Here is a 9,275-nt window from a genome sequence, read left to right as displayed (position 1 = left end):
ATAATTGTATATATTTGTGTATATACAATGATATTCAATAGTAAATAATAGTAGATAATATATATTCAGTAAATGACATAACTTTTATTAAATAATATAATTAACTTTTAATAAAAAACATAACATTAAATTTTAATAAAAAACACAACATTAAATTTTAATAAATCACAAAACTTTTAGTAAACACATTAACTAATGTGTTTTTAGTAAACACATCTAATAAAAATGAATGTTTTGTTTAGGGCTTTTCATTATGGATAATTAGATCACTATAAATATCAGTGTAAATACACCATAGTTGCTCATAAAAATAAACTACATTCATAGTGTAAAGGCATCAATTTAATTGTATCTCATATTGTGACTACCTTCACAAGTTACCATATATTGCACTACCTTCAATAAGTAACACTTCACTAATAGAGAAGACTATTGTCACTTATTCACAGTGGGCACCACCACCACCACCACCCAGATGGCACCGTTTCAAGGCTTGTTGGCCAATCGTCGGTGGGTACACTACAGATGTAGTTCATTTTTATGAGCAAACTATGGTGTATTTACACTGATATTTTATAGTTAATTCATGCTCATATTCTATTATGTCTTGTGCATTTATATTTTTATTACAGTATAATTAGATCACTTATTGGTTTTAGTCCACATTCATCATAATATAATAGGATATGATCCCCCTCTCCTTAGGTCAAAACTCTTCCCATTTTAAATGTCTGCACATGGCGTGGCAAAAACAGCAAGAAATTTTGTATCTTCAAAAATTAATATGCAATCAATGTAATGCATAGGAAAATTATGCCAGTATTTCAGAAGGGGAACCTGTGTACGAAAACAAAATTCAATAAAACTTTCATCTGTAGTTACTTAAACAAACACCATTTCTTACTGCTTGGTGAAAGTATTAAGTGTCAGCACAGGAAAACTGTCATCGTCTCTCAAAAAATGGATGCCACTGTTTCCAAAGCAGTTATGAAAGTAATGTCATACATTGCATAGGTTTTATCGAAGTACAGTATATTCACAGATGTGGAAAATCCTCGTGGGCTACTGATTAAAATTACTTATGCAGTCCATTGGTAGTATTATTATTATTTTTTTTTTTTAATGGGCTTACTCATCTCTTTTTTTTTTTTTCTTTCTGGCAACAGCATCTCTCATTTTGACAATTTTATTGCCTTGCTAAGTGATGTGCTCTAGCGGAACTGCATTGGAAGTCCAAATAACATTGTAAACATTACTTACAGTAGTAGTGATCATATTAGTGACATGTTTTGTCATCTGCTCAGTGGTAATTAGTGTTACTGTATTAATTAGTATTACTAATGACCTTGACTTTGCTTGCTTTCATCGCAAATACTGTTGAACTACAAAAATACTCATGTGGCCCAGGGACTCAGGGTCAGTGTAGTACCACAGAGTTGATACATTGCTCTGGGGTTGCTGTTTACCATATGTAGTACTTTACATTTGTCAATGTTAAACTTCATTTGCCACCTCTCAGCCCATCTGTTCAACCTTTCCAGATCCTGTTGCAGCAGCATAGTGTCAGTAGTGTCCTTGACAACCCTGCCAACCTTCGTATCATCTGCAAACTTGGACATTAAGCTTGATATACCATCATCAATATCATTTATAAATACAGAAAACAATAATGGACCCAACACTGAACCCTGAGCGACTCCACTAATAACATTAGTCCACGATGAGCAGTGTCCATTGATTACCACTCTCTGTCTTCTCCCCCTCAACCACCCCTTTATCCATAGCAGCAATTTGCCTCCAATGCCACACTGCTCCAATTTGTGCAGCAGGTCTTCCATGTGCAACAGTATCAAAAGCCTTTCTAAGCTCCAAGTATATAATATCAAAGTTATTCACTGCATCCAGTTCTTTTGTGGCTGCATCATAGTATCCAATCAAATTGGTCAGCCAAGACTTCCCCTTAACAAAACCATGCTGTGTCCGAGCTATAGCTGAAGTCTTGTCTAGATGATCCTGCAGTGCTTATTTAACCAGTGCCTCCATTAATTTTCCTGGAACAGAAGTTAAACTCACAGGTCTATAATTACTGATGTCAGCCTTTGATCCTCCTTTGTGAATTGGGGGTCACATTTGCACATCTCCAGTCTGTGGGTACCTCACCTGAGTCCAAGGAAGCCCTCATAATTATGGCTAAAGGTTTGCTTACTTCCTTTGCTGCCTCCTTTAATATAACTGGATAGATCCCATCCACCCCAGATGCCTTTCTTGTGTTTATCTTCAACAATTTCTCCTCCACTTTACTCTCAGTTATTACAAGATTCTCTAGCCTACTGCCAGAGTTGAATACACCTCTGGCATTCCCCTCACTGAATAACTCCTCATGTGTGAATGTCGATGCAAAATATTCATTTAGTTTGTTAGCTAAGTGAGAAGGATCATCAACAGTTGATCAGATATAGAAATATTTACTGTAATATTTATTTATTAGAAATTTAAGATGTTTAGACCTGTGTTAGCAATTTTATTGGGTTTCAAACTTTGTTTTAGTGTTTTACTTACCAGAGTGAACATTTTTTTTTGAGTGCTCTGCCCATCCCTATTTTTCCCATAAACCCTGTTGTTTTTAATGCGCAAAATACCATAATGTGGAGATTTTTAGGAACACATGTACCGCATTGTAGCTGAACTGACTGTATATCATTAACAGAACCCCCATGGACTGTTCAAGCAGCTTGTTTGCACTACTCAGAGAATTTCATGCTGGACTGCATATAGATATTTTTCATAATTCATTACCTATCCACTCTTCTAAAAGTACCATATCCTGACTTTATATCATCAAAAAAAATAGACATCAAAGTTGAAATACCTAAATCAATATCATTAATAAATAATAGTAGGGGAACCCAACGCACGACACCCAACTGTGTTGGGTGTCATGTCCATCAAGAGCAGTGGCCATAGACAACCACTGTATGTCTGCCGCCACTTAACCATCTCTTTATTCTAGTAGTAATGTGTCCCTGATGCCACATTACTCCAATTTATACAACAACCATACATGTGGTATAGTATGAAAAGCTTTACTGAAATCTAGGAATATCAAAATTATTCCCTGCATCCAGTTTCTCTGTAACAAACTCATAATAGCTAATCAGATTGGTGAGGCATTATTCCCCTTTTACAAACACAATCAACAAAATGTTTTATTGAATATTAGATCAATATAATATTAATATTGATGAATTCACTAAATATTAGGCCTGATGTAGCCGAGTGGTCAAGAGAGTGCAGTAGCAAGTGCTCTTTGAGTGAACTGGGGTTTAAGCTCTTGACTGCTAAATATGAGTAATGTTTGTATTGATAATAATTTATTGTAAACTCCACTGACCTGGTGATTGTGCCGGAGTATAAACAGGAACATTTTTTTTTAACTGTGTGTGTGTGTGCTTATTGCTACATACAGAATGAGGCGATGCCCTTCATGTGCAATGGCAAAATATCACAATAAGTAAGAAGTTGCCAAAGCTTTATCTAATAATGAACTTAAAAATTTAAGCTTACAAGATAGCAAAAAGAAACTAACATAGCAAAATTAGCTTTAGAAAAAGTAAGAATTAAATTTACAAATCATTGCAAAAAATAACTTTGCAAAATTACAAAAATTAAATATAAAATTATAGCAATTAAATTTATAAAGTCACACAAATTTTTCAACTGAACTCTTAACTTAATCCTCATTAATTTAATCTGACAAACCTAAATAATGATAGGCCTGATCTCTATCATCACTGCCTACCACCAAATATGTACATAAATATGAAAGTTTATTTAGTATATCAATGTAAGCCATTAAAATGCTATTATAAATGTTTAATGCATTAATAGAATTTTTGTACAATTCATCTTAGCTATGATTGATATATGTAATGTTGATATTTCTAAGGTTTTTGATCATGTTGGCATAAAGGTCTTCTAAACAAGTTCCCATCTTATGAACTGCCATTTTTAGCAATTGGGCATCCAGTTCTTTTTCTCTGACCACTCTCTGCAAGAGATGGAAGATGGCACTTTGTCTTCTAACTTCTTTAATAATTTTGGTATTCCCCATAGTTCGGTTCTTTCTCCCTCTCTTTTCTTCCCTCTCATATATCAATGCCCTTCTTCCAACGACTGGGAATCCAATCCATAGTTATGCTGATGATAGTACATTGCATTCCACCAAGTTAAACTTGCCCTGCAAATATTCACCACCAATTCCTTAAATGCTGATATTCACATAATTCTTCAGTGGGCAGTGATAACTTAGTTAATTTCAATCCTTCTAAAACTATCCTGTCCTGTCCTACATCTCACAAAGAAGAGTTTCACAGAACTTTTCACTAACCAACTTTTCTTCTTCTTCATTTATGCCTTCGACTTCCATTTTCTGGAACAACCTTCTTTCATATGTATTTCTTGAAAATTATGATCTACAGGAATTCAAGTGTAATATCGACTAGCACCTTCAGTCTTCTCAACCTTCATCCCACGCATGGTACTAAATATTATAGGTCCCAATACCTTTCTTGATTAAAGTTTTCATTATTAAAAAAAAATGTAAGCATATATGTTAATTTACAGATCATCTTTAAAATTTCTGATGTAACACTATAAAAAACAAGACAAGAGGTAGAGTACTTAGGTATTGAAAGTATACTACTTTTACTATGCACTTTTCGACCAATTTTCAGGAAAAGTAGTTGTAACTGTAGTAAGCTACTTTTAAAAAGCAGCTTTCTGATTGCTGACAATTGCCATTTGCACTTGTTTCATATTCATCTTTACTTTATCCCCCAGGTGGGAAGGAGCAGCAGTGTGTAGCACACGCTTCTTGATTAGACCGGGGTTCGAGCCCATCACCACCAAATATGGAGGGTGCGGAAAGGTCAGGGAATGACCACCACATATTCCCGGAGCAATATGGCCTTAGTTGCTAATGCTCCTAAAAAAAAAACCAAATAACTTTATCCCCATCAGCTTTTATATATTAAAACCTTATCCTCATCAAAAATGTTAAATAGTGAGTTAATTATCTTAAAATTTATTTATTATTTTTATTATTACTGGAAGCTTCAGATGGTAATTCACATTTGGCCATCCCTGGTATAAACTGAAACAATGAGACTTTAACATAATGTTAACCTGAAGCCACCATGTACTAATTTATTTAAATTACGCATAAAACACTAAATAAAGGGAAATGTATCTGTTAAAGTTTACCTACTTCAGATTGGAAGTCTATGAGATTATTCACAATAAAAACATCATCACTGTGAAGGTCTTTTGTATGGCCACTTGCTGGTGGGGAAATTATATTTGAAGTAGTTTTCTCACCAAGTATAACCAAATTCTGCAAAATTAATATACCATAGTGAAAACAGCTTTATTCACTTCAAAAGAAAGCATAAAGAGTGCTATGCAAAAAAATAAATAAAAATAAAAAGAACAGTTAGTTGTTTGAGAGGAGGGTTCTGCTACAAGCATAAACTGCTTTGGTCATAATGTGCCACTTCTTTTAATCCTTATTGTTATAGAGTGTTCTACTGTTGTAGATTAGTTATTCTACTTGTGTTCAATCATCAGTATGTGATGGTCTAAGTATGAGGAAGGATTCCATCAGCACTGAGTTTAATCAATCCATTCAAAGCCTTAAACACCTTAATCAGATCTCCTCACAAGTTAATAGTTTCCAGATGTTGCAATTTGCAGAACTGAAGACTTTCCTCATAAGTGCATCCTTCTAGTCCCCTGATGGAAGTTTAAGTAATGCACATTATAAAGGTAATTATGTAAAATTTCATAATTTTACATAATTACCTTTATAATGTACATACCTTCATAATACCTTTATAAATTTCATACCTTCATAATAAACATCACATTCAGGAACCTATGTTGGTCAGGATGTCTAGGCAAATAAGAGAAGGGTGATGTTATAAGAATGACCCACAGTTGATCAATCAGAGAGACCCAGTAACCTACTAAATATCCATTTTCTTGTATATGTGGATTTTTAAACCTCTGAGTAACAAAACAAAAATTAAGAAAAACAAAATTAACTACAAAAAAAAAAAAAATTACATTATAAATTACATTAATAACATAAATTTACATTATGAATCAAATTACTATTGAAGAAAATATACATCCATGACAACTATCTCCCTCCCCATTACTGTCTTGTCTTTAAACTTTCTTATATGTATAGCTTCTTTATGGATTTGGACCTGTAAGAATCCATAAAACTCAAAGGTTGGTGTTGATAACAAATCTTTCTTTTCAAGAAGTAGATTACTTTTGAACCAATTACTTTGGATTTTGAACTGATTACTTTGAACTGAGCAACTTTTGGATAGGTCTAAGACCAGCTGACTTAGTGCATTAAGGGCCAATTACACCATTCATGAGGAAAGATAACAAAAATCTTTGATAACAAAGATTTTTTTATCTTTGTTATCAAAAATTTTACTATCCTTTCCTTTCTTACATAGGAAAAGATAGTGAAAATGAGTGCAATACAGCCTGCATATAATGATCAGTCAGGTTGTGTTCAAACAGCAAGGGATAAATGTTCAGAAATAATTTTTACATGGAAAAAGTGGGATAAAAAGGCAGCGAGGACCACCAAGATGGATTTCAGATCCAAAGACAACTGCAGAAGGCATACACAAAAGATTATCAGGTTCTGTTTGTGGGCAAGACCTGAGGGTCAGTCAAGAGCCAACATCAGTATATCCATATGAATGGCCTAATGATATCACAAAATGGCCTGTATAGAGGAATGCTGTTGCTGATCAGTCAGAGTCACATAACTACCAAAGAATACTGTGATTATGTAAAAGGGTTTTTCCCCCTGAAGAGGCTGCACTTTGCTCACAGGTTTTGTGTTTAGATGACATTAATGGAATGATTCTCTTCCATAATTCTGTGTTTTACAGTTTTTACCAGTTTTACAGATTGTAACTTCTCTTTTCCTACATGCAGGCATCATATACCTGCATGTAGTCATCTTCTTCAGGTCTCTCATCATATTCATGAGAGACCTGAAGAAGATGACTAAAGATAACTGTTATAATTCAGTTCTTCTTCATGAGAGACCTGGAGAAGATGCCTGGACTTCCATTATCTATATGATAGCTTGCTAATGCACTTTTGTGCCCTATAGAACAGAAATTGGACTGGCAGGATCACATTTTGGACTCTTGTCTTGTACGTATATCAAAATTATTAGTTGTTGGCAAATGTTGGAACAGCCAAGTTTTTATTATCAAATGATAAAAATGACTTTACTCCCATTTTTATCATTTGGTCCATATGATCAAACAACCAAAAAAGACGCTACTTTGGATATGTTTAATACTTGTTCTTACACTGTTTGTTGGACTGTTAGTTTTGTTTAATGTATATTCATTTATGAATGTTCATTCTGTATGTATTTTAACTGCATACCTCTATATAACTAATGTACAAATTAAATGTACAAATGCACGAATAACTAATGTACAAATGACTTTTGTACAAATCAAGTTATAGTTTTAAAAAGAGAAGAATACTGATAAAAAAAAAATAATAAATTAAGTGTTCAAATGTTCAGAGCTTGGTGATTCAAAATTGGTGTTGGGAGATCAAGTTTCATGAATAACTTATGGAATTCATGGGACAATACAACATGTTTTGTAAACAGTTTTTAAAGGGAAACAATGTGTTTTTCATATCTAAATTGTGTATGCATAGTTGCACACTGAAACTTCTCCAGAAGACATTTTTACTACTGTGAGTCAAGCTTCAAGAGGTTTTTAAAATGACAGTTCTGTCAATTCATAATTGATTTTTGAAATGACAGTTGTAATATTTTAAAATTTTTCTTTTGATAAAATCCTCCAGCCCCACTGAATATTTCAAAATTTTCTGCATTAAACACATGGGAACAATGGTCCTTTGAGGTTGTCACAGACATTCTCTCAGATATGCCAGTCAAGCTGTACTTGCTACCTGGGAGTCTAAAACGCTGATGGAACTGATATTCGGGTGACACTCAAGTCAAGTGGACCCTATTTCGGTGAAGTCCGGACAGTCTGAGACAGCCAAATCCTCTGCTTGCACCTTCACAATGGTGGGACTGTTAGTAATCCTAGGTATAACCTCCATGCACAAGTACATGGTGGGTGACCACCCAGGTGTGAACCAACGTAAGCAGGGGTCGAGGTGTGGCGCCCACACCACATGGAGGAATGCCGCCCCTCTATGTTACCAGGCAGTACTAGGTGGCAGATGACTCTCATCAACCGGTGAAATACCACCACTTTGCTTATTGGAGGCTTGAAGTAGTGGAACCCATGTTTAGTGTCTAGAGCTAAGTTCCAGTCAACCCTTACTAGGTCAACCCTCTCATCAACCGGTGAAATACCACCATTTTGCTTATTGGAGGCTTGAAGTGGTGGAACCCATGTTTAGTCTCTAGAGCTAAGTTCCGGTCAACCCTTCCCTATCTCTTCTATCATGAAGTATGATTGATGATTTTTGAGGTTATGATGAACGTCGTGGCGAGATCCAATATTCCTTACATTTCGAGGGTACAGCTCTAAAACGGTGTTCGCAGGCCGGCCGCTAGTTAGTACACCGGACTGAACCTATTGGTAACTCTCTAGGAGGCTTCCGGATCAGCTAGTGTATAATCTTGCTACCTCTACTCTGCCAGATAGTGACTGGAGGGAGTCCGAGTAGTGTGTATGCGGGAAGCATTGTAGGTAAATGAACAATCTGTGCTAGATCATTAGTAATTGCAAAAGCCTCAGCATCTCGACCTGCTGGGTCGGTGTGACTAGAAAACGGAAGCCAGCTGGAGTTGTGAACATTAAAATCACCAAGGAAAATTACCTCACTGTTAGGAAAGTTGGACTGGAGAAAATCAAGTTGCAAAGAGAGGAAGTCAAAGAGCTCCAAGTGATTCATGGAGTTGGGAGAACGGTAGAGACAGTAGATGAATTTGACACAATGAGGTAGAGAGATTTTAAGCCAGAGGAGATCAAAGAGAGGAGATTCCAAATTGCCAAGTCTCTGACAGGGAATATCAGAACGGACATATGCAGAAGTACCACCTTTGAGGCAAAAGGAATCATACAGCGAATAATTTGGGCATCTGAGATGAGCAGTAGTTGAATCAACCGATAACTGAGATTCTGTCAGAAAAAGTAGATGGGGTTTGGCAGACTGCAAGTGGAAATGGAGATCGT

The 9,275-nt window shown here is 35.4% G+C and overlaps 1 pseudogene; it reads left to right on the top strand.

Moving 5' to 3' along the window:
- Positions 1-5,934: 5,934 nt before the first annotated feature.
- Positions 5,935-7,505, top strand: LOC150081160 (inactive rhomboid protein 1-like; annotated as a pseudogene).
- Positions 7,506-9,275: the final 1,770 nt, after the last annotated feature.

Source organism: Mastigoproctus giganteus, chromosome 9 (assembly GCF_048544385.1).
Source record: "Mastigoproctus giganteus isolate SK-2022 chromosome 9, ASM4854438v1, whole genome shotgun sequence".
Classification (NCBI taxonomy): domain Eukaryota; kingdom Metazoa; phylum Arthropoda; class Arachnida; order Uropygi; family Thelyphonidae; genus Mastigoproctus; species Mastigoproctus giganteus.
Note: the sequence above shows the minus strand (reverse complement) of the source record. Positions and strands in the feature narration are given on the sequence as shown.